This window comes from Oryctolagus cuniculus, chromosome X (assembly GCF_051225735.1).
Source record: "Oryctolagus cuniculus isolate XC-2025 breed Fujian yellow rabbit chromosome X, ASM5122573v1, whole genome shotgun sequence".
In the NCBI taxonomy this organism is placed as follows: domain Eukaryota; kingdom Metazoa; phylum Chordata; class Mammalia; order Lagomorpha; family Leporidae; genus Oryctolagus; species Oryctolagus cuniculus.
The window spans coordinates 7,430,185-7,453,583 of NC_142888.1; the positions used below are offsets into that span (position 1 = coordinate 7,430,185).

General features: G+C 44.4%; 1 protein-coding gene across 1 annotated transcript in view; it reads right to left on the minus strand.

Moving 5' to 3' along the window:
* Window positions 1–3,014: 3,014 nt before the first annotated feature.
* Window positions 3,015–23,399, minus strand: part of SMPX (small muscle protein X-linked) — a 60,571-nt gene continuing 40,186 nt past the window's right edge. The window contains exon 5 of the mRNA XM_008272443.5: window positions 3,015–3,439. The gene's annotated coding sequence lies outside the window, so the exon portion shown is untranslated. The remainder of the gene's footprint in view (window positions 3,440–23,399) is intronic.

Genomic DNA, 23,399 nt, shown 5'->3' on the forward strand with positions numbered 1-23,399 from the left:
CTCTGAAGAACACCTTTAGGTGATGATGTTGTTAAGGCTGTAATCTTATTTTATGGCGGAATCTGCTCTTCCATAATCAGCATATATGTTTTTTGACAGTGTGATTTTCCTTCAGTGCAGAATCTGAACAAGTTTGGTCATTTGCTTAGAGAAAAATGAACTCAATATACAAGCTCTAAGGATTTTCTTAGCCTGCAAACATGCTGGAGGGCTGCTTTCTTCCCTAGTGAAAATTCTAGGTGTGGCTTGTTGAGTGAATACATGATTGTATCTGAATTGTTATGATAACATACCCTCTCCTTTGAAGCAGCAGAAATTTCATTAACAGTATGCGAAGCAATGAACTAGTGATGGGCCACATTGATGCAGACTTTTAGCAGCATGTTAAAATCCCTAGGGAGCATCAATTAGCAACTTAAATGCAGTTTCTATTTCAAGCTAGATTGCAAAGCAATGGGATAATGCCGCAGGCCTTCAAAGGGAACTAGTTTTAATTGATCAATCTGTAGTCTTTGAATCCAAATGAGCCCTGCTCTCCTTCCTGGGGTGGGGAGGGGAAACCCTAATTCTGGGTCAGCCCTAGAATGTCAGAGAGGGGATTTCACAGGATGGCACATCCAAATTAGTAGTGTTCCTTATGTGTATCTAGCCATAATGGGAGCCTTTACTGCTCTAGTTAAAAATGAAGGATTTGTTTGGGTAATTATCATCCCCCCAATGCCCTGGGCCTAACTTTTAGAATACCACTGTGTCATTCAGCTGCTCAGTAAGTAACCTTGGAAACAAAGCTAATTACCTTCCAGCCTGTGCTCTTAAAATGTAAAGATCGTAGCAAATGAGTGGTTGTGATGATCCTGAAGAGCCTTGCATGTTTCTGATGGCTTCTGCTCGAAAGGGAAACCTTCCCAAGTGCCCCGTGCGGTCCTGAAGCCGGCCGGGCCCTCTCCTCTCACTTGTGCTTCAAGCACACTATAGAAGAATCTCATATGTGGAGGAAGAAAGAAGGGACGTATGGCGGAGTTGTTTAAGCCAGATGATTTTCTGGATGACCTTGCTCTGTGTCCCTCCAGCAGTTAGCAGAGAACCTGACACGTAATAGGCATCCCGGAAATGTGGCTGCAATGAATGTGATACTGTACTCAAAGATCCTCACCCTAAAGGAGAGTATCCGACAGTTGTACCATGTACTGCATACACACTCAAACCGGTGCTGTTAGTGGTTCTTATTACCCTCTCTCTCTCCTAACACTCTTTCAACTACTTGTACCTTGTTTCTCCACCATGGAAAAGTTGCTTAATGACTGGTTCTTTATAGACATGTAAGCTAAATAAATGCTTCAGTGTGATATATGTGTTTTTAAAGAAACATTAGTGTGAAATGTGTGACTTTTTAACATTATAATTGCATTGAAAACAAAGATTGTCTTTTCCTATATTACACTATATGTGCTGTTCAAGGCAACATAAAAAATTCCCTAAATCCCATACATAGTGAATTTGATTCATAACAAAGTGAGTCTATATTAAGCTTAAAATTCAGAAAATCCATTTAACTTGTCTAAAGACTGGTCTGTACTATGCTGCAATTAAGACAACTTTTATAAGATTAAACTAGAACTTAATGTTGAAACCAAGGGTGGATAATTTATATTCAAACAAAGTAAATGCTGAGGTCAGTTTGTAACTCTCTCCACCTACCCCAATTAGGAAGGAGTGAGAAGGCCTGAGACAACCCAGCACCACATTGTTGAGAATCTATTCACCTGTTCTGCTTGAGTGAGCTGGTGTATTCCCCAGCCCATATGTACGTATTAGATGGAGACCACCAGGATAAACCCGGCCGGTGAAACACCTGGGACCTATGACCAATGGGTGTGCTTCAGGGAAGGCTACAGTTCTGCAGGCACCACGGAATCTGAAGCTAGTCCCGTGTGTGGACAATGATGATCCTGCCCTTGGAAACTGAGCTCTGTGAAACAAATGTAAGAGAGCCATTCCAATCAGGATGTTTAGAAGGACATCAGGTTTTTTTGTTGTTGTTTTTTTATAATAACTGGCCTTGAAGCAAGGATAAAAGTCATTTAGCCTGAGAAATGCCGTCAAGGTCTCTGCATACCAGGTAGGTGACATGCTTGCATTTCAAACAGTGAGATCTCCCTAACCTGGTTCTTCCTATCTTCGTATTGTGAAGTTGCCTGGGCATTTGAGAGCATTGCAAGACTCTAGAGGAGTGTGGGTGCTTCTTTTTGGTTTGTGATCTTGTTGCATGCTAATTAAACTTGCAGGACTGCATCTTAGCAGGAGACATGTTTCACTGTTCTTTGCACAGTTAATGTGTGCTCTGTCCTCTCTTTTTTAAAAAAAGACTTATTTATGTATTTATCTGAAAGTCAGAATTACAGAGGTAGTAGGAGAGATGGAGAAATATTCCATCCACTGGTTCACTCCCCAAATGGCCACAATGGCTGGAACTGGGCCAGGCCGGAGCCAGGAGCTTCATCCAGGTCTCCCACATGAGTACAGGGGCCCAGGGATTCAGGCCATCTTCTACTGCTTTCCTAGGCACATTAGCAGGGAGCTGGATCAGAAGTGGAGCAGCCAGGACTTGAACCAGCACCCATATGGGATGCTATCGCTGCAGGCAGTGGCTTAACCTGCTATGCCACAGCGCCGGTCCCTCTGTCCCTGTCTTTTGTTCTGATCGCTCTGCCTCTACTTTATTGTGCCTCATAGTGAATTCTATTCCACCTGGACAGGGGGAGTTTCTGAGCCTCTGTGGAAGTGAAATGCACTCACCATAAATGTCATCCTTGGAGGAGGAATATCCACAATACCTAATTCCTCAGGCAATAATTAACTCCACATGCAATGACCTGTCAACTATAGCTTTACCCATGGTACCCAGTAACTCAGTAAGTCCCCACTAAGGCAAGGTGAGAGCTGGCTCTTTTCTCTCCATTTAGATAATATGTAGCTATCTGAAGGTATAAAAATTAATTTAGCTTAGATGCACATTTTAAATTTACTCAAATATTTATTTGAACTCATAAAAAGTTTATTGACATGATCTAATAGGTGAAGAACCAAAATGCAATCCAAATATTGACCAAAATACTGTGGGAAGTAGCTTAGAGAACTTTTCATCAAAATGATGGTTATGCACATTGCCAAATCCCTTCCATGAAATCACGTTCCTCAAGCCTACACCCTCCAGGTGGTGAACTCATTGCTGACTTGCTCTGCAAGGTACCAAAAATGAAGATAAATTAAAATGAGAAATGCAGCCAACTAAAAGGAAGAGATACAAATGTAAAAACGGGCCATTTCTGCTAGTCTTCGGCATTCCAGGGGCTCATGATCTTCATACAAATATATAAAATTTTTTAGTGAGCTATATTCATTTGAATCCATTTTTTCTCTTTAATTCTTCACATCAAGCCTGAAAAAGAAATCCAAAAGAACCATTAGTATTTTTCCCTCAACTTTATTAAGGTATGATTAACAAATTATACGTATTTATGGTGTAAAACATGTTTTGAAATACGCATACATGAAATGATTAAAGCAAGCAAAGTAGCACATCCATTACCTGTCAGATTTAATTTTTTGTGGTAAGAATATTTAAGACCTAAACTCTTAGTAATTTTCAAGTATACATCATTATTAACTACTTGCCATGCTTTGCAATAGATCTCCAAAACATAATCCTCCTAGTTAAAATTTTGTACTCTTTGACCAACATCTCTGTATTCCCCTGCCACTGGCCCCTGGCAACCAACATTCTTCTCTAGGCTTCTGTGAGTTCAACCTTTGTAGACTCCACAATATGAATGAGATTATGTAGTATTTGTCTTTGTTTCTGGTTTATTCTACTCAGTATAATGTACTTCAGGTTCATCGTCAGTTTACTTTCCATGAGATATTTTTAGGGCTAAGTATGATACATACAATTCAAAATTGAAGACCCTGTTTCCACTTGGAAGTGTCATCTCTCAATTCCATGAATGTCAAGCAAACTATGAGTAGATGGTGTGACTGTCAGCTTTGGCTCTAGTGATTTAAGTAATCCCAGACTGAATTAGGATAGCTTCCCTCTGGGGAATTAGAGTGTAATGCTGATCTTGCGGTTATGACTTGTAAAATATTTGGTGCTTGAGGTAAACTTAGATTCATGACTTCCATTCTTCACTCCTCCCTATAGCTATTTCCATTGCCGTGTAACTTTGCACTTTCCTTCCATTGCGAGTAGGGTATAGTTCCTCCAGCCCGAGGTTATCCACATGACTTGCTTTGGTCAACAGAATGCGGCAAGAAATACTGACATAGGCAAGAGGTATCTAGCAAAGGGGAGCTGAGGATTCCCAGCACCTGAGCTCCATGTGCACCAACTACCCCGTGCCGTGGAGATCACAGGTGATAGGGATTTGCTGCTTAAGAACCAGCACTGGCATAAACAAATCAAATACAGCTGCTGACTGCAACCCTTTATAACTTAGTTCATCATAATGTCATCATAATAAAATTATCATGGCTGCCACTCCCATTCCCATCATGTACCTGATGTCATGACACTTGAGATTTCAAAAAAAGGGCAAGGAAATGGGTGGTACTCTGCCTCACCCCAACTCTGCCCTTTTTGAATATTTAATTAGGCCTCACCATAGACACCACTCCCACTGCCCCCAGATTGTATAGAAAGATGGCCCCGAACACTATGAAGTGCAAGGGTGCATGCGCTCTCTCTCTGGCTGTCTCACTCTCTTGCCCACACCCATTCCTGAGTGTACACTTTTGCATTAAATCAAGCTTGCTTTTCTGCCTACCTTTCCTTATGTCTAATCCTTGAATTCCTTCTCATGTTTAGCCAAGAGCCTGGACTAGCCAAGGGCTAAGACTAGCTAAGGGCCACCACACAGCAGTATGACATCTGTTTGCCTACTCTCGTATACCTCTGCCATTTCCATAACACACCTATGCCCTGACTAGTCTTCTGTTTCCACAAAAAAGGATGAGAAGCATGTGTCGCAGAGCCACCCCAGCTCAAATGCTCTGTCAGGCCCTATTTAGAGCAGAGCTCCCAGCTGACGTGCTTCAACCAAGATAAGCTGAGCGTAAAATGTATGAGCTACAATAAAACATGGTTTTGTCTTAAGCATTGTATTTGGGGGTGGCTTGGTAAGCAGCAGTAGCTAGTCGATATTATTTCCATTTCGTTTTGAAGTTCTTGTATTGGAAAGACCCATGATCATTATTCACATATTTGTTTTCCATCAGTCTGGGGTGTCATTACTGTTTGACTTCTGATCTTCTCTATAAGATGGAATGTTCAGCTTTTGTTCTTACCAACGGCTGGACAAAGAAAACTACAATTAAGGATCCTCATCCAACTGGGGACAGGAACTGTGGTTTGACACTTTCCACACTCTTAATTTTCTCTACTACAAAGGCTGCTGAGCAAAATACTCTTTGCCAATCTACCAACCCAGTTCTGGCCACTGAGCCTTGAGGAGGGACCTACAGCAGAGATCTTTTGGAAAGCTTTGTTTTCCTGTATATTTCTTTAGAGATCACTAGGCCCACTGTGTCATTGAAGTTTATAATGTTTGATTCAGGCTGGGTTGTACTCATTGTTGAGATGAAATGCATAGAAGTCCAAAAAAGGAATATGACTAGCTCAAATTCTCATAGCTGGTAAATGGAGAAGCTGGGATTTTTAATTCAGGTGTGCTGACTCAGGAACTCCTTCCACTGTACTAACAGGGAAGATTCAGATGGTTCTTGAATCGGAGAGAAGGGAAGGCAGGCATTAATGATTGAAAAACTGAAAACATTATCAATAGCAGTCAACATAGGCTCTCATATTTCTCTGGAATTCCATTTTATTGTAGTGTATAGCTCAATTTCTCATTCCTTTATGGAAACTACGTGAGAGGAGCAACTTAGGAGGGAAGAAGGAATATTTTGGCTTACAGTTGGGAGGCTGACAGTCCAAGACTAGGGGGCTTAACAGTCTGTCTGCTGGAGTGTGTGCAGAGGAATGATCATATGGCAAACCATGAAAAAACCAGACACAGGAAACAGGCTCTTCCTCTGTGTCCATGTGTCTCTCTTTATAAAGTCATTGTGATTTAATCATGGGGCCCCCTCTAGCAATCTAACCCAATCCAATCAATTCCCAAAGGCTGTAACTTTAGACTATATAATTAGATCAAGCCTCCGCCCCAATCCATCAGCCGTTAGCATTAAGCCATTAACTGTTAACTTAAGACTTTGGGATTTAAATATCTTCATGAGCTTTGGGAGCCAAATCCTTGTGAATCCCTAATATGATAAGAACACAACATGAAATCTACCCTCTTAACACATTTTTAAGTATATGTATGTAGGCATAATGTTGTACAACAGATCTCTAGAGTGTATTCATCTTGCTTGGAGGAAACTTTCTGCCCGCTAATTTATAACTTTCCACTTCCCCCTTGCCCCAACTCCTGGCAACCACCATCCCACTCTGAATCTATGAGTTTAACTATTTTAGCTACCTCGTATGACTGGAATCAAGCAGAATTAGTCATTCTGTGACTATTGTCTCACTTTGCATAATGTCCTTAAGGTTAATCCATGTTGTCCCATAGTGCAGGATTTCCTTTGTTTTCAAGGCTGACTTCCATTATACATACACACAACACGTTTTGTTTAACCTGTCAGTGAACATTTAGGTTGTTTCCTCTTGTTAGAAATTATCAATTTTAGGTCCATGCCTGTCACCAAAAGGAAGTAAGACCCTGCCTCCTTCCCACCCCAGAGTTTCTGGCTAAGACATATATTGTTGGCCAGTGATTTCACAATTTCAACCTGACAAAAAAAGGGCCAGTCCTGTCTCTGACCGTTCTCCTTTATGCACCTGCATTCTGAGTTCACCTGATCACTTCCTGCATCATGTAACCTGAGAAGAACCTTCAGGTCTCTCCCTCTTTGCTTACAACTGTTGACTAAAATCTCCCTACCCCATGACTTTCCGTGGGACATCCTGAATTGTAATCATTTGCTTTCATGCAGCATCTCACTGCCCTCACGTGTTTCCTATTGTAGCTCTCCTGCCATTAGACTGTGATCTGAAGGCTTTGAACATACCCTAATCATTTTTACATCCCCATGCCTGTTATGACACCTGATTTACTGCAGGGGCTCAGGGATTCATGAGTTGGACCACTGGAGAAATGAGACCAGAAGAAATGGAGTTACAGCCAACCCCATATTCTTCAATGTGAGAGACCAGGATCCAGCAAGATGCCATAGACACAGTAAAGCACGATTGTTGATTCAATGTGCTGTGTCCCCACTGTGTTGTCAGTTCTGCCCTTGGCCCCAGCCATAGCCCCATCATAGGTGGAGTATGCTCCAACTGCTTTACTGCTGTGGTCACTGTGGTGGGTGACATAGAGCCAATCTCTTCAACTAAGCAAGAGGCCCATGACAAGATTCCCTTGAAGCCAAGACATTCTTGGGCTTCTCTGGGCAGCATGGAAGGGGTGATGATCCATAGCACATTGTCACTGAAGCATGTTCTATGAGGTAGGACTTCTCTCCAGGAAGTTTCCATACTGGGAAATGCCATCTGCAACCCAGAAATAGGTACCATTTATAAGACAGACTCTGATCACCATATATCTGTCTCAGATAGGTGAAATTATGGCTTCACTGAGAAATACAGGATGACACATTTGCCTTGACCAACAGCCCTTCAGTAACTGTTGAAAAGCCCCAGGAATCCCCTCATTGCTGCTTCTGGTTTGTGACCTCTCTGACTGAGATGGTTTTATGAACATAGAGAAATCCTCATCCAAGTTGCCCAGACCATCATGGCCACTGCACAATGACTGCATTATTTAGAAAAATAAATGCATGGAATTCTTTATGAGCCCTAGGGAAACTGCACATTTTTTCCTTCACCTACTGTGCTTGAGAGCCAAAGAAAGCCTGGAAAACACTGGTTGGAGAGGATGGGGGGTCAGTGCCATCAGCCTGTGCTTCATATGGGAGTAGAGAACAAGCTGATGGTGATGGTGAAGGGGCCAATTTTGAGCACCTATTATGTGTTCCACCACTGACTTCACACAGTTAACTCATTTAATCTACAAAGTGAACCTTGGAGGAGCCAGGCAAGAGGTAGCAGCAGAAGAGAAGAACCATTGCAGTTGGTTTCCTGCAGATCACTCTGTGCTCCCAGCTCCCTCTCCCCCCTTTAGGTTCCTATAGAATTCAAGAGGGTTTAGGAAGCCTGGACATAGGAGTGTGCTGATGGATGAGATCAGAGGCAGTTCTTTCCAGAGAACCAGGTTCTCAGAGGTCCAGAGTCTCCGTCTTTGGCCTTGTGAGACTCGGTATGTGCTCCCAATGCCTGTGTGATACCAGAACACCAAACTTCAGGAACCCAGAGACCTAGGCTTCCTGCTCTGTATCAGCACTCAGATTTGGCAATGGGAAACAATGGGAATAGATCCAGAGCTAAAATTGCCCATGCTATAAAGTGCCCGTGACACTTGTTTGTCGGGGTGTTGGAATGCAAGTGTGCTGGGCGGTCTCCAGGGCCACACTGCTTCACTGCCTAGGAGAAAGCTGTCAGATATTCTCCTGTATTCTGTTCTGCTGTGGGGACCATTTGTAAGAATGATGGGGAAGCTGAGGCACTCTGCCAGAAAGCTGCTTGTAGGTTACCCCACATACCTTTTATACCCAAATCCAAAAAAGATACAGGAGCCCAACCTCTAGTTTCCATTTAGGAAAGGCATAGCTTGGCCAGTACAGGAATGATACACCAAATGTCTCCCTAAGTCACCCTAAGTCCAGGCTGAGAAGCATGTGATGTTTACGCCTTGCCATGACCCATTTTTAGCTGTGTTGCTCATAGTCGCCATGGCCCCACATACATCATGTGGGAAATGGAGTCCACTCAACACTTGTCTGCATTTGGTCCTTTAACCAGACACTCATGAGCAGTGCAATGAGTACTTCCTCCTACGTGGTGCTAACTCATAGAGCCATAAACACAGTGACACTGAGAAGTGGCCTAGAGAAAGGCAGTGTCTCATGCATGTTCCATATGCAATGGCCAGCCATGCTCCCACAACAAACTGCTTAAAGCTTCAGACTTTGTTAGAGGGTTTCAGAAATAAGACAGAATCCCTGCACTTGTGGAATCCTCTAGAGTTTGCAAAGCACATTCGCACCTTGTCATGTATAACCATCGTGCCCACATGGTGGGAAAGATAGTGCACACTACAACTGTTGTTCATGTCTTAGCATTCAAGGCCTTCAGACAATGATGCTTACATCAGAAATACCCTAAAACTGTACAGCAATGGTTTGTGGCAGCCAAGAGTTCTAGAAAAATCAATTTCCTGATATATAGTTAATAGAACAGATGAAACAAATATAGGCCTCCCTGCTTTCTTCCAATAATGCATTCCAGGAAAGCATACTGTCAGAGAAATCACCTTAAAGATGGTTGATTTTGTTTTCACAGTAACAATTAAAATGAATCACTCTAAAACTTAGTATTCAAATCAAAACTATGACCATCAGACAAAGATATAACTCTAAAGCTTTACAGTACGGTAAAATAAACTATTTTCAAGGATGAATGGACCTAGGACTTGAGTATTGGTCCTCATCTTAGAAATTAGAAAATGAAGGCCGGCGCCGCGGCTCACTAGGCTAATCCTCCGCCTTGCGGCGCCGGCACACCGGGTTCTAGTCCTGGTCGGGGCGCCGGATTCTGTCCCGGTTGCCCCTCTTCCAGGCCAGCTCTCTGCTGTGGCCAGGGAGTGCAGTGGAGGATGGCCGAAGTACTTGGGCCCTGCACCCCATGGGAGACCAGGAGAAGCACCTGGCTCCTGCCTTCGGATCAGCGCGGTGCGCCGGCCACGGCGGCCATTGGAGGGTGAACCAACGGCAAAGGAAGACCTTTGTCTCTCTCTCTGTCCACTCTGCCTGTCAAAAAAAAAATTAGAAAATGAAAACCAGAGGGGTTGAGTCACTTGAACAAGATCACACAGTTATTTAATAGCTGATTCAGAATTAAAAGCCTGTCTGAAGCTTTTTCCCTGTACTGAACTCTTTTTCAAAACTTGTATAAGGGGCCGGCGCTGTGGCATAGCAGGTTAAGCTGCCGCCTGCAGTGCTGGCATTCCATATGGGTGCCGGTTTGATTCCCATCCAGATCCCAGCTAATACTCGTGGGAAAGCAGCAGAAGATGGTTCAAGTACTTGGACCCCTGCACCCATGTGGGAGACCCTGATGAAGCTCTTGACTCCTGGCTTCAGCCTGGCCATTTGGCAAGCGAACCAGAAGATGGAAGATCTCTATGTAGCATTCCCTCACTTTCTAACTCTTCCTTTCAAATAAATTTTTTTAAATAAATAAAAATATCATTTTAAAGGAAAGGGTCATCCAATCAAATTCTATTACAAAAACTTCTAGAAATCATAGGGGCCCTACCCTAATCCCTCTCCTCACTCTAAGCAAAACAAGACTGAACACAAAAATTAGGATGGGGCTGAGCTGGCTCTGGACAGGAAGATGATTAAAGGCTGCTGTGAACTGCTGGAGGAGCCAGGGTGGGGTGGGGTGGGGTGGGGAGGGGTGTGTTGGAGCTACTGTGTGAGAATGAGGCAGGTCACTCACAAAGAAAAAGCAGAGTTTGTTTAATTGGAATCCTATTATTGGACACTTCCATTATTCATCAGTTTTGCTATCCTAAATGAACAAAGCTTTTTCCACATGAGCATTTTCTTAAGGATGGACTTCCATTGAAGCATAACTGGGTTGGAAGAGCCATAAATTCACAATGACTGGGACTTGCTCCATTTATTAACCCTCACCCTCATCCTCTAGGCTAGTGTAATGCCTACTACACAGTGGACATGCAATATTTTTTGAGAGAACGACTATGTATTGTTTAATGGGCATTTTGCCAGTCATCATTGTGAGTTTTCTAAAAGGAAAATTGGTAACTCTTTGTCTTTTTGAACATCACTTTAAAATCGGGTGAGGCTGCAAATTTCTCATGCTTCTCTATTAATTATACATCCGTTTGTTGTGAACTGTGAGTTCATTTCATTCATCTGTTTATCTATGAAGGTGTTAGTGTTTTGCTTCCCAATTTACATGAGCTCTTTATATAATTAAACATTTCATACAAAACAATTTCCTTGAATTTGCTCTAATGTTTGTTACTTTTGTCAAGTACTTTACAGAATTTTTTTTAATTATCAGAGTTTTGAAGAATGATTTTGATGGCTCTTCTTTCAAAAGGTATCTGGGGAAGCTTAAGTAAATGACTTCATTTTTTCCCCAAACCATTCCAAGCATCATTTAAAAAGCTAGTTATAGCCAAATCCTACCTTTTGAAGCCATCATCAAAGGACTTTAATTTTATAATATTAAAAGCAATAAGAGCTCAAAAAAGAAGGACGCTCAGGGAAAGGAAAAAAGCATCACTTCGGAGATATGGGATCTTGTTTATAGGCTGTGGTAAATCACTCCCAGAGTTAAGGTGGGAGGGACTATTTCCTTTAAAACCACTCAGGACAGGAGCTCACACTTGGCTGTACATTAGAATCACCTGGGAAGCTTGGTTTTCATTGTTGTTTTGTTTCAAAGCCCAGCCTGCCCCAGACCAATTACATCAGAGTCTGCTAGTAGGGGAGGTGCATCCATGCTTTTCAAAGCTTCTCAGGTGTTCTGATGTGTAGCTGCTTAGACCATTACAGTGTCATGCACTGTGTTATTTAAAAACAATGGAAGTTTATTTGGCTCACAGTGCTGGAGGCTGGGAAGTTCAAGAGCATGTTGCCAGCATCTGGGGAGGTTCTTCGTGCTGTGCTATAACACAGGAAAGGGCACGTTGAGCACATAAGACACAGATGCAACTGCCGAACCGAGTCATTAGGAAAGCATGTCTTTGTGCTGTGCCCCCATGACCTAATCACTTCTTAAAGCTCCCACCTCATACCACTGCGCCATGGCAGTTAGGTTTACCATGGAGTTTTTGAGAGCACATTCAAACCGTAGCAGCAGCCAAGGATAAGGACCACTGGCATAGAAGAACTCTGCAGATGCCAGTGTCCACATGCCCTGGAGATCTTTTTAAACTGCAGAGCCTGACTCAGGAAATCGGAGTTGGAGCCTGAGACCCTGCAGAGCTAACACCCTCCCAAGGGATACTGTTGTGCCATGGACCACTCTTTGAGAATTAAGGGTCCAGAGCAGTGGTTCTCCATGGGGGAGAGTATTGTGCCTACGGGTATATTTTTGGCAATATACAGACACACTTTTGTCTATCACAGCCAGGAGGAGGAAGGTACTAGTTAGCATCTAGTGGGTAGTAGCTAGAGATGCTGCTAACCATCCTACAAGGACAGCTCCCACAATAGAGTTGCCTGGGCCAAATGTCAGTGGTGCTGAGACAAAGAAACCCAGACTAGGGAGAACAGTTCCTGGTGAAAGAAGGTGACCCCGAACCTGTACCGGAGTAGGGCTTTGTGCTCTGGTGTTGTATTTGCTTCTGGGGAATGCTGTTGATGAAACCTATGAATGATTTTCTGATCAACTTTAATGAGATTAGGAGCCCCTTCTGGGAAACTGGCCTCACTACATTCACTTTATAACAGAATTTAATGCTCACTTATATCTAACCAGTTTTTCCTATTCCGAGTTATGAACTGGATTTTTGAAACCTCTTTAAGCAACTCTGAAATAAAGCTTTGACATGTGCTTGCAATCAGTTTATCAGACAAATTGTTTTAACACCCTTCACCTTGCCAGCCTCCAAGCTGGCTCCCAGGTGGGACCCTGTCTCTGCATTCAGCTCATGTTTCCAGATTGCCTGCCGCAGAGACATTTTGCATCAGCCTCTGCCTTCAAATCCCTGCTCTCCTGCTTCCTCTCTGTGCCACCCTGGGCAAGTTACCTGACAAAGTGAGTCCCAGGGTTGCAGTGATGGAAAGGAAAATAATAGTGCCAGGCTCACAGAATGGTTGTGAGGATAATAGATCAAAGTAGAGTGCCTCCCATATAGTCAACACACATGTACCATCACTATTATTCTGAGACAAAACCCACAAAAAGCTCATAAACCACTAGATCCCTTTCTCCTCTGTCTTCCAAGCAAGATTCAGTTCTCGGTGTTGGGGCTTCGAGCTCTTTGTGCTGCTGGTGACTGAGGCAGATATAAATGGCTGGAGAAAAGAACTGGAAGGAGTGGATTGAGTCTAAATTGGAGGGAGAGAGAGGGGCTTAGAGCTCCGTGGTGTGGGGAGCAGCCCGGACTGGACTGAGTTACTGGAATTAAGACTTATTCTATGCATCTGCTCTCCCACAATATGGCGCTGGGAGAGAAGTAAACAGCTTCCACACAGCTGCCTCCAGTTCAGCTAATAAACTGTAGGACTTGCTCCTGATTGGAGGAGAGCAGCGTACTCGGCGTGTGGGCAGCCGAGTTAGGATTGGCGGAGGAGGACTATAAAGGAGGAGAGAGACGGCATGCACCAGGAACATCTATGAGGAACATCTAAGGGGAACATCTAGCTGAAGGAACACCTGTGCAGCCCCCGAGAAGAGCCAGCCAGCGGTGTGCCGCTCCCCTGCGGAAGTGGGGAATGTGGCCAGGGGGAACTGCCCTTCCACGGAGGTGGAAGGGATAGTAGCCAACCCGGGAAGAACCAGCAGCAAACCCGGGGAGGGCCGAGCAGACGAAAGAACAGCGCAGGGTCCTGTGTCGTTCCTCCACGAAGAGGGGGAGCGACATAATGGTGCCGTGACTCGGATAAGGAAACTTAGGAGGGAAGAAATGACTCGGATAGGAAACCTAGCTCGGATAGGAAACCTAGGACGGATTAGCAAACTTAGGAGGAAAGAAACGGGAAGAAGCGGAAAATACCTGAGAGACTAGCAAACAGCCTAGGGAAAAGCCGGACGAAAGAGGTGCCGGAGGAAGCTGTTGAAAGCCTAGGCATAGACTCAGATACGGACTACGGGGGGAAGCTGGGAGAAATCTCTAAGGTCGAAAGCGAAAGTGAAAGCTAGAACAAACAGACTCGGATGCAGACTGTGGGGAGAGGCCAGGAGAAATGAGGGAGGAGTATTGTTGGAAGAAAGCTTGGGGAAACATACCGGGTAGAGAAAAATGTTAGGGAAATTGAAGCCGCGGGGGGCAGGCCAAGGCGGACACGAAAGCCACTTTGGGATTCTCAAGTTAGCCCGGGAATAGGGGGCGAAAGGTTGAAACCAGAAGCTGAAACGTAAGCCAGATTGGGATCCGTCTGATTAGCCCGGGGAGCAAAGGACGGGAAGCCAAACCGTGGGGCGGAGACGTATGCTGGGTTGAATTCGCCAGGCTAGCCCGGGGAACTTAGATTGAATGCTAGTGGCGGACACGTAAGCTACGCTGTGTTACTTGCGGAAGCCGCCGCGTGCAGAGAGAGCACGGGGCGTGAATAGATAGGGAACGGGGCTGGCGTGAGGCCGTGGTGCAGACGCGAAGGGCGTGGAGACCGCGGAGCGCGCGAAGCCAAGCCGCGCAAAGCCGGGAAGCTGCGCAGATGAGAGAGGCGCGGGCTGAAGCGGCTCAGCCGGGAAGCCGCCGAGAAGTAGCCTCGGGGCGGGCAGCGGGAAGCTGCGGGGATAAGAGAAACAGAAGTTTGGAAGTGGAGTGAGAGAAATGGGAATGTTGGCAGACAGAAGTAAAATGGGAGAAATAGGAATGCCCGGAGATAGAGAAATAGAGAAATAGAAAGGCCTCCCTACAATACAACAATTAGAAGGCTTGGATTCGGTCTGCCCGATTAGTGAGGCGATGAGCACCTGGGCGGCTAGCAGCTTATGTGCCGCAGGTCACCGAAGACAGGCACGAATTAACATCAGTAAGGCCTCCCCACAAAAAGGCAATGAGAAGGCTTGGATTCGGTTTGCCTGATAGGGCTTGTAAGCCCCTGCAGGCTCGACCAGAGCATGCGCTGCAGGGCACCGAACACAGGCACGCATCAGCTCCTAAAAACCTCCTCACAACATGGCGAAGAGAGGACCCGGATTCGGTTTGCCTGATTGATAGGACTTGTAAGAGCCTGTGGCATCTCTAGCAAGTAGAGCAGAGTGTGTGCCGCGGGACACCGAAGACAGGCGCGTATCAACGCCAAAAATAAAAAGAAAGGGGGATCTGTGGGGAGCAGCCCGGACTGGACTGAGTTACTGGAATTAAGACTTATTCTATGCATCTGCTCTCCCACAATATGGCGCTGGGAGAGAAGTAAACAGCTTCCACACAGCTGCCTCCAGTTCAGCTAATAAACTGTAGGACTTGCTCCTGATTGGAGGAGAGCAGCGTACTCGGCGTGTGGGCAGCCGAGTTAGGATTGGCGGAGGAGGACTATAAAGGAGGAGAGAGACGGCATGCACCAGGAACATCTATGAGGAACATCTAAGGGGAACATCTAGCTGAAGGAACACCTGTGCAGCCCCCGAGAAGAGCCGGCCGGCGGTGTGCCGCTCCCCTGCGGAAGTGGGGAATGTGGCCAGGGGGAACTGCCCTTCCACGGAGGTGGAAGGGATAGTAGCCAACCCGGGAAGAACCAGCAGCAAACCCGGGGAGGGCCGAGCAGATGAAAGAACAGCGCAGGGTCCTGTGTCGTTCCTCCACGAAGAGGGGGAGTGACACGTGGAAAACTGGGTATCTTACAAAGGAAGGAGAGGGATCTGTGGTAGGAAGTCTCTAGGACGAAGGACTCCCTGGCTTTTAAGGAGTTTTCCTGCATGTTTTACAATGTAAATCATTTTTACATGAAGATTTGCATTCTAGTTTTGGATATCTATTTGTTTCTTTTTGGATATGACTCTGGGCTTCAATGTGCTTAACTGGTCTTAAAGGTGGAAGCCAGAATGAATGCATGTCTGATTGAGTCACCAATGGCAGGAAATGTCTTAGGCACTGTGGATACATTCCCCTTCATGGCACCTAACATCTTAGAAGGAAAGTCATACAATAATATGTGAGTGATAGCAACCCACTCCTCCATTGTGAGGGGTGCTGCTATGATGAGACAAACACAGAATGCCATGGGTGCCTTATCGAATTTAAGGGGCTATAGAAAGGCTTTGCAGAAATAGTATTTAAACTGAGACCTGACTGATGGATAGGGGTTAGCCAGCTAACAGGTACTGGAGTAGAGAAAGATGATTAAAAATATTCTGAGCATGTGTAAAGGCCTAGAATCAGCATGGCACCTCCAGTAACTGGACGATGTTCACAAGGTTTGTAGCAAGATATTTCTGTTCTGGGTGGGCAGAAATGCAAGGTACAAAATGCCTGGTGAGCCACTTTTGTGGATTTTGCTTTTTGGTTTTGCTTTGTATTTTTGAAAGATCTGCTGACTGCATGGCTCTGGCAATGAAAACAAGTGAGAAACACTTTAAGGAGTGAAGTGCACAGGTCACTCTGACAGCTGTGGGCCATTCATGTTCCAGTTCGGTGGGGTCACCTGTGTGACAGCAACAAGAATGGTAGATGGATGGAGTTTGTAAACCTTCTTTGAAGGTGAAGAGAGGGGTCAAACATGAAAACCTCAGCACATGTGGAAGGGCTCTTGCCTGAAGACTGAGAAGGGGGGCCCTTTTCTATTAGCAGATGTGGTGGGGAGCTCTTTCCTGAAGCATTTCCGCTGGGGATCCCCAAATTCCATGGAGGGCTGGGAAAAATTCCCACGGGCCACACAAGCACCACTCAGGGCAGGAAATACAAGACAGCTAACAAGTGACTGCAGACTGCTGGGCTTGCAGGGGACTCAGACTGAGATCTTACCCATCAGTTCATGCTCTTTGGGGGGCTAGGAGGAATTTGAGCTTAAATAAAGCAGAAATGGACAGTCTCTCAGATCCCATGGCTTAGTTTATTGAACAGGGGAAGTAAGCCTTGTGAGGGAGACAGATCCACTCCCAACAATTTAACCATTAATAAAGCCCTGCTATAAAAGGAACTTAAGAGAGAAGGTAGCTTGGCAGAGGGCAAAGGAGCCAGCCCCATTAGACAAAATAGGTCAGGCAGGGAGAAAGTCATCGTGTCTCTCAACTAGTTAAGTTGATCAGAGATGACAGGCCTTGTGGTTTCTGAACTGACTGAAAGGGGGTAGACAATATGCAAAAGGTCTCTTGCTGGTGGTTTCCTTTCTCAGAAGATGGCTATTGCAAAGAGGGCCCAGAAAAAGAGAAGGACTAATCAGGTTGATCACAGTTTTGAGTTTGGGCTTAAAAAACCTGTGTGGATATGCACGTGGGCATGGATGTGTGTATTTGCGTGTTTTCAGAAACACAAGTTGTCACAGAAAAATGTTCTGTGCTTTTAAGGAGTTACTGAGGCTGCATCATTCTCTTTTATCTGGGATTAATGACACTCCAACTCCTGGGGAGGGCTTTCCCTGCCGTTGGTTTGATTTGTGTGATATGCTCTGCTTTTTCCTTACTGTTCTGGTTTCCCTCCTCAGAAATCAAAGCAGAGAGCCAGGTAAACCGTTGCACCTGAGAGCAAGCTGAAGCGAGCAGACACTGTACAAAAGCTAACAATTTATCCCTCCAACAGTGGCTTTGCAGTTCACTTCTGGGTTTGCTTCCCCTTGGAACATCTCCTCCCTAATGACTCAAGGACATGAGGGAAAACCTTTCTCCAGTGCCCTGAGTATGCACTGTGCCCATATGTTTTCTGGCTTACAAGGGCTTCCTCTGTTAGAAGCATCAGGGAACAGATTCACATTTGGAAATAATCTTTCTAATCTTTCCCAAAGACAAACAGCATTTGGTGTTTTAAGTACATATAAGAAATTGTGGGTGGTAAGGATCAGTAAGGGTGAAGGAAAAGCAAATACTAAAATGTCATGGTTATGTGATCTTGGGAAAATCTCATTTCTCTGAATCCCAGTTTTCTCTTCTGTGAAAATAAAAGAGGGGTGGGCTATTGTAGGAGTTAGCCTCCAAGATAGCCAAATGATCCTTGTCTCCTGGTACTCATAGCCTTGTATAGGCTCCTCCAACACTGAACAGGGATGCCATGTATAATCAAGACATATTCCCAGAATGACAGAAGATGACTTCCAAGGCTAGACCACAGAGGACTTCTCTTGCATCTTGCACTTTCTCAGATCATTTCCTCGGGGGAAAACTGGCTGCCATTTTGCGAAAGCACTCAAGCAGCCCGGTGGGCAAGTCCCCAAGGGGAAGCACTGACGCCTCCTGAAAAGTCCTCACTAGCTAGCTAGCAATATGACATAGCCACCCTAGAAGTGGGCCATCCACTCTCAGTCAAGGTTTTCCAAGACTCCAGTCTTAGCAATATCTTGAGTGTTACTTCATGAGGGACTCCAAGCTAGAACCAACCAGCTAAGCTACTTCTGAGTTCCTGACCCACAGAAACTGTGAGATAATACTGTTCTTCTAAGTTGCTAAGTTGTGGCTAATTTCTTACCCAATAATGGCTAACTGATGTCATAAAGCTGCCTTAGCCTAAGTCCAGCTCTTAAATTTTATGTGTCAATGCATAGGTATTATTGGTGGAATCATGAAACATTAGAATGTTATTTTACATGACAAAAAGTAGATTGTAGCTGTAGGGTAGGACCATATTGCTTTGGGTATTTCTGAAATTGGCAGGAAAGGTGAGTAGCAAGACTCTAGAGAGCTGGCATCCTGAGAACTCATGGATTTGGCTCTATGGGAGCAGGCCACTGGGGCTGGCTGACCTTGAACCAAAGCTTACAGTACAACAGCTCAACACCCAGCAATTAGCCCTTAGCATGTCATACCGAAAACATAATCCCACTTACATTATGTGTACACACCCAGAGAGCTAACTTGTTGAAAGAAACTGCAGTACAATGAGCTTCCTTGGTTTTTCTTTTAAATGAGTCACTGCAAAGGGTATGAATAGAATTATTTGGAAAAAGAGCAGATTTAGCAGTTTTTAGAGGAAGATGAATTAGGAAAGGGGCTTAAGGTTGTTGAGTTCATGGTTAAACCCAAGTGATACTCTAGGGTATGGGACATATTTGGAAAGCAGGGAGTAATAGAGTGGACCTCTGAGTTAGTTTGGGTCTTGGTTGGACTAAATGATATCGATGGTCCCCTGATCTGTGAGAATAAGACTGCCTGTGCATATTGCCAGATAGACATGTGCTACAACACTGAAGAGCCACAGCACACTGACTTACGGGAACTGATGTGTATTTAGCCCAATACAGCTATTGTTCAGCCTCAGATGGTAGTTTTGATAACTTAGTCTACCTCTTCCCCATGTCTTGTCTCAAAGAGAGGCTCAGGCTCACCATTGGGTCATCCTATAAATAAGTGCCCATCTGTGCTGCATGGCTTTTCAAGAATGCTTGGCAGTTTTATACATTTGGAGCTTTTCATCCCGGAATCCTTGACATTCAACCAAAGAAATACTTTAAACAGCAGGAAAGATTTCAGGATGGTTTGTCAAGGGGAGGTTTGGGAAACTCCTTCTAATTCAGTCTTTTTAATTTTTAAAAGTTTATTTATTTTAAAGGCAGAGTAACAAAGAAATCACACACACACACACACACACACACACACATACACACCACACACACAGAGCAAGCTTTCATCTACTGGTTCACTCCCCAAATGGCCACAATGGCCAAGGCTGGATCAGGCTGAAGCCAGGAGCCTGGAACTCCACCCAGGTATCCCATGTGGGTGGCAGGGGCCCAAGTACTTACGTCATCTTCTGCTTCTTTCCTGGGTGCATTAGCAGGGAGCTGTATTAGAAGCAGAGCTACCAGGACTCAAAATGTCACTCATATGGGATTCTAGCATCACAGAGAGCAGCTTAATCCACTGAACCACAACCCCCCCCCCTTTTAAAGATGTATTTATTTATTTATTTGAAAGGCTGGGTTACAAAGGGAGAGACAGTCAATCCAGTCTTTCTCAGCCCAAGTTATACGTCAAAATCACCTGCATAAAACACAGCCATCCCTAGGCCTACTCCTCCCTGAAAGAATGGTTTAATCAAAGATGGCATTCAGGCAAATCCAGGTGACTCTAATGTGCAGCCAGCACTGTGGACGACAAGATCTAACTGTATCCAGCATTCTAATGTGGCTTGACTCTGGAACTAAGATAATTAGATTCTCACCCAAAGCCAAACACTGGACAACTCAGTTCAGAAACTGGCTTCAGTTCTTATGTCATAATATTTGAGAAGAGCTATAAAGCTGCCTATCAGTCAGCCAAGTACCTGTGATCCTTTGGTCCTATCTGCTTTTGGACTTGAAAAGTGTTAGAACCTTCTTTGTGTTTTACATTCACTACCTGGACATCCATAAAGTTCCTTGAATGAAGATTATCAAATCTGCCTCTTTTGTCTCAGCATATTTTTGAAACTTGGCAAGGTCTTCCTTAAAATTATTTCCACTGAGAATGAAAAAATGATTTAGTCTTCCCAATCAATGCATCTAGGGATCTCTCTGTATTATTTTTTACAACTGCAGGTGAAACCATAATGATCTCAATAAAAAATTTCAGAAGAAAATCAGGTGGTGGACTGGGTTTGGTTGATGGGCCCTAATTTCCCAAACTTTGGACTGTAAAAGTATTAGCACTTAATAAACAGAAAAATTAATGTTAGAGGTGAGCATTTAGCATAGTGATTAAGACATCAGTTAAGATCTTGGCTTCCCACATTTGAGTGCCTGAATTCAATACCCATCTCTGTTTCCTGAATCCAGCTTCCTGCTAATGCAGACCCCGGGAGACAATGGTGATGGCTCAAAGAATTGGGTCCATGCCCCATGTGGGAGACTTGGATAGAGTTCCTGGATCCTACCCCAGTTCCAGCTATTGGAAACACTTGAGGAGTGAACAGGAAGATTAGAGTGCTCTCTTTGTCTCTCATTCTCTCCCTGTTTCTCTGCCTCACAAAAAAAAATTTTAAAAGAAAGTAACATTGTTACCTTGAAGTGACATGACTGGTGGCTAAGTTGATGTCACTGACATTTTTTCATCCTTTTGGTTAGGATTGTCCCTCATAATCTACAGAGCACATTTCACCCCTATGGAGCCATACTATCTGCTACACGGAGCATCAGGCTAGGGTAATGATTAAGTCAGTCATCCTGGGTTTGACTCCTGGCTGCCCTACTGTCTAGCTGTGTAACTTGGAGGGAAGTTGGTGTAACATCCCTGTGCCTGTGTTTTCTCACCTGTTAAATTGGGCTGTTATGTGTACGAGCTCATTTCAGTTTCACAAGGTAAAATGCCTACAACAGTGCTGGACCCTTGGCAGCACTATGGCAAGCATTTGTGATTATTGCTTCATTGATCCTAAATATGAATCTGCAAAAAGATGATGTGAAAGGTAACTATGCATGGGCTTCAATTTTTGGTATCAAAATATCTTTTAATCCATTTATTTCTTTTAATTCCATTTCCACAAACTTTTAAAAGTATACTCATATATGTGAATTACAGCAAATTAATCTCATCAAGTTTCTGACTGCACTTTTGGATACTGGGTCTTAAATTATGGAATCAATGATGGGATGGTTACAGGATTTTGGAATGACCAGACCTAAATATCTAGATTGATGTCTGGCTCTAGGTCATTGCTCCTCAAAGTATGACTTGCTAAACCACCACCAGCAGCAGCAGCAGCTGCTGCAACATTTCTTGGGAACTTGTCAGAAATGCAAATTCTGGGACCCATCCCAGATCTACTGAATCAGAAACCTTGGGGTTTAGGCCCACAATCTAAGTTTCAGCAAACCCCTCCAGATGATTCTGACACATGGGAAAACTTAAGAACCACTGCTCTAGACCAGTGAGGACGTTCCCTTTGCATTCTTGGTGCTGTCCTGTCCCTACTCCCCTCAAGGCCTCAAAGACAGAAAAAAGGTTGCTTCTCAAAATAGCAAGTTATCCATACAAAAGCATCCTGGAGGATGCTAGACTGTGGACCTGCAATGATCTTGACAGACTGGAAGTGCTAGCCAAAATTCACAGAGTTGCTTTGGTTTTTAATTCTCTTATTTGTACCTAACTCGAACTTCTTGGCATTTGAACTCCTGCGTGTTCAGTGAGGTTGTCCTTGTCGATGTGGGTATCCAGGCACTGGGGCTTCAGTTTGCACTGTGATGAAGGCTGCAGGATTGACCCTGAACAGGGGTGAAGCCCCATCTACCACCTTGGTATTTCACAGTTTGAGCACCTACTGAGAAAGGATGCCACCTGCAGAGAAAATGGAGTCTGGACTCAAATTGTGAAGAGAGGGTAGTAGGGGTGGTGAGGAGGCTCAGGAGTCATTCTAATGCAGTTGCAGTCCCCATATGTGCTGGTCTAGAGCATTATCAGCTGTTTTGTCTTACATGGGCCATGAACTTCAGGAGCTCTGAGACCAGATGAATTGGAGGGGTAGCCTGATCCTGGCAGTGGATGCAGGTTGGTAATTGGCCCATAGCTGGACTGGATTTGGCTCAGAATGTATCCTAGGCTCTCTTTTCCCTGACAGATAACAAGCAGTCAACTTCGTATATAATTCCGCAGGGAGTACAGGACACCGCTTCTTAACTGTTGGTGACTGTGGAGATCTTTCCAGAAGAGTTGACCTCTAGGCATCTTGAAATGAACTGTTTCCCAAGTCGCCACCTGATCTTTCTGAAATTAAGACATTTTGGGGCTGGCACTGTGGCACAGCAGGTTAAGGCACCACCTGCAATGCCAGCATTTGATTCCTGACTGCTCCACTTCTCATCCAGCTCCCTGCTAATGTACCAGAGAAAGCAGAGGAAAATGGTCCAAGTCCTTGGGTCCCTGCACCCAAGTGGAAGACCTGGAAGAAGCTCCTGGCTTCTGGCTCCAAGTCTGGCCCAGCTCCTGCCATTATGGCCATTGGGTGGGTATGAACCATAGGATGGGAGATCTCTCTCTCTCTGTCTCTGTCCCTCCCTCCCTCCCTCTCTCTCTGTAACCCTGCCTTTCAAATAAAATAAATAAATCTTTAAAAAAGAAATTAAGATATTTTAACCTAACTTTAAATCCTAGAGCAAATCTATCTTCTATTGTGTGTGTGTAGACCACACATTAAGCATGATTTTTTGGAATTAGGCAAGAAAACAGTAAATAGAAGTGGAAATTGAGACAGTACATTTCCTTTGAAATGCAAGCACAAGTGTGTAGATTAATCCTGGAAACCTTTCTATATCAGTGAAAAAAAAAAAAAAGTCCTCCTGGATATAAACAGAGCCATTATCTGTTCAATTCTGGGCACTTCAAGGAATTGGTTTTGACTAATGCATCTCCTTGGCATTGGTTGCAGATTTCGTAGTGAGCCCACATTTTT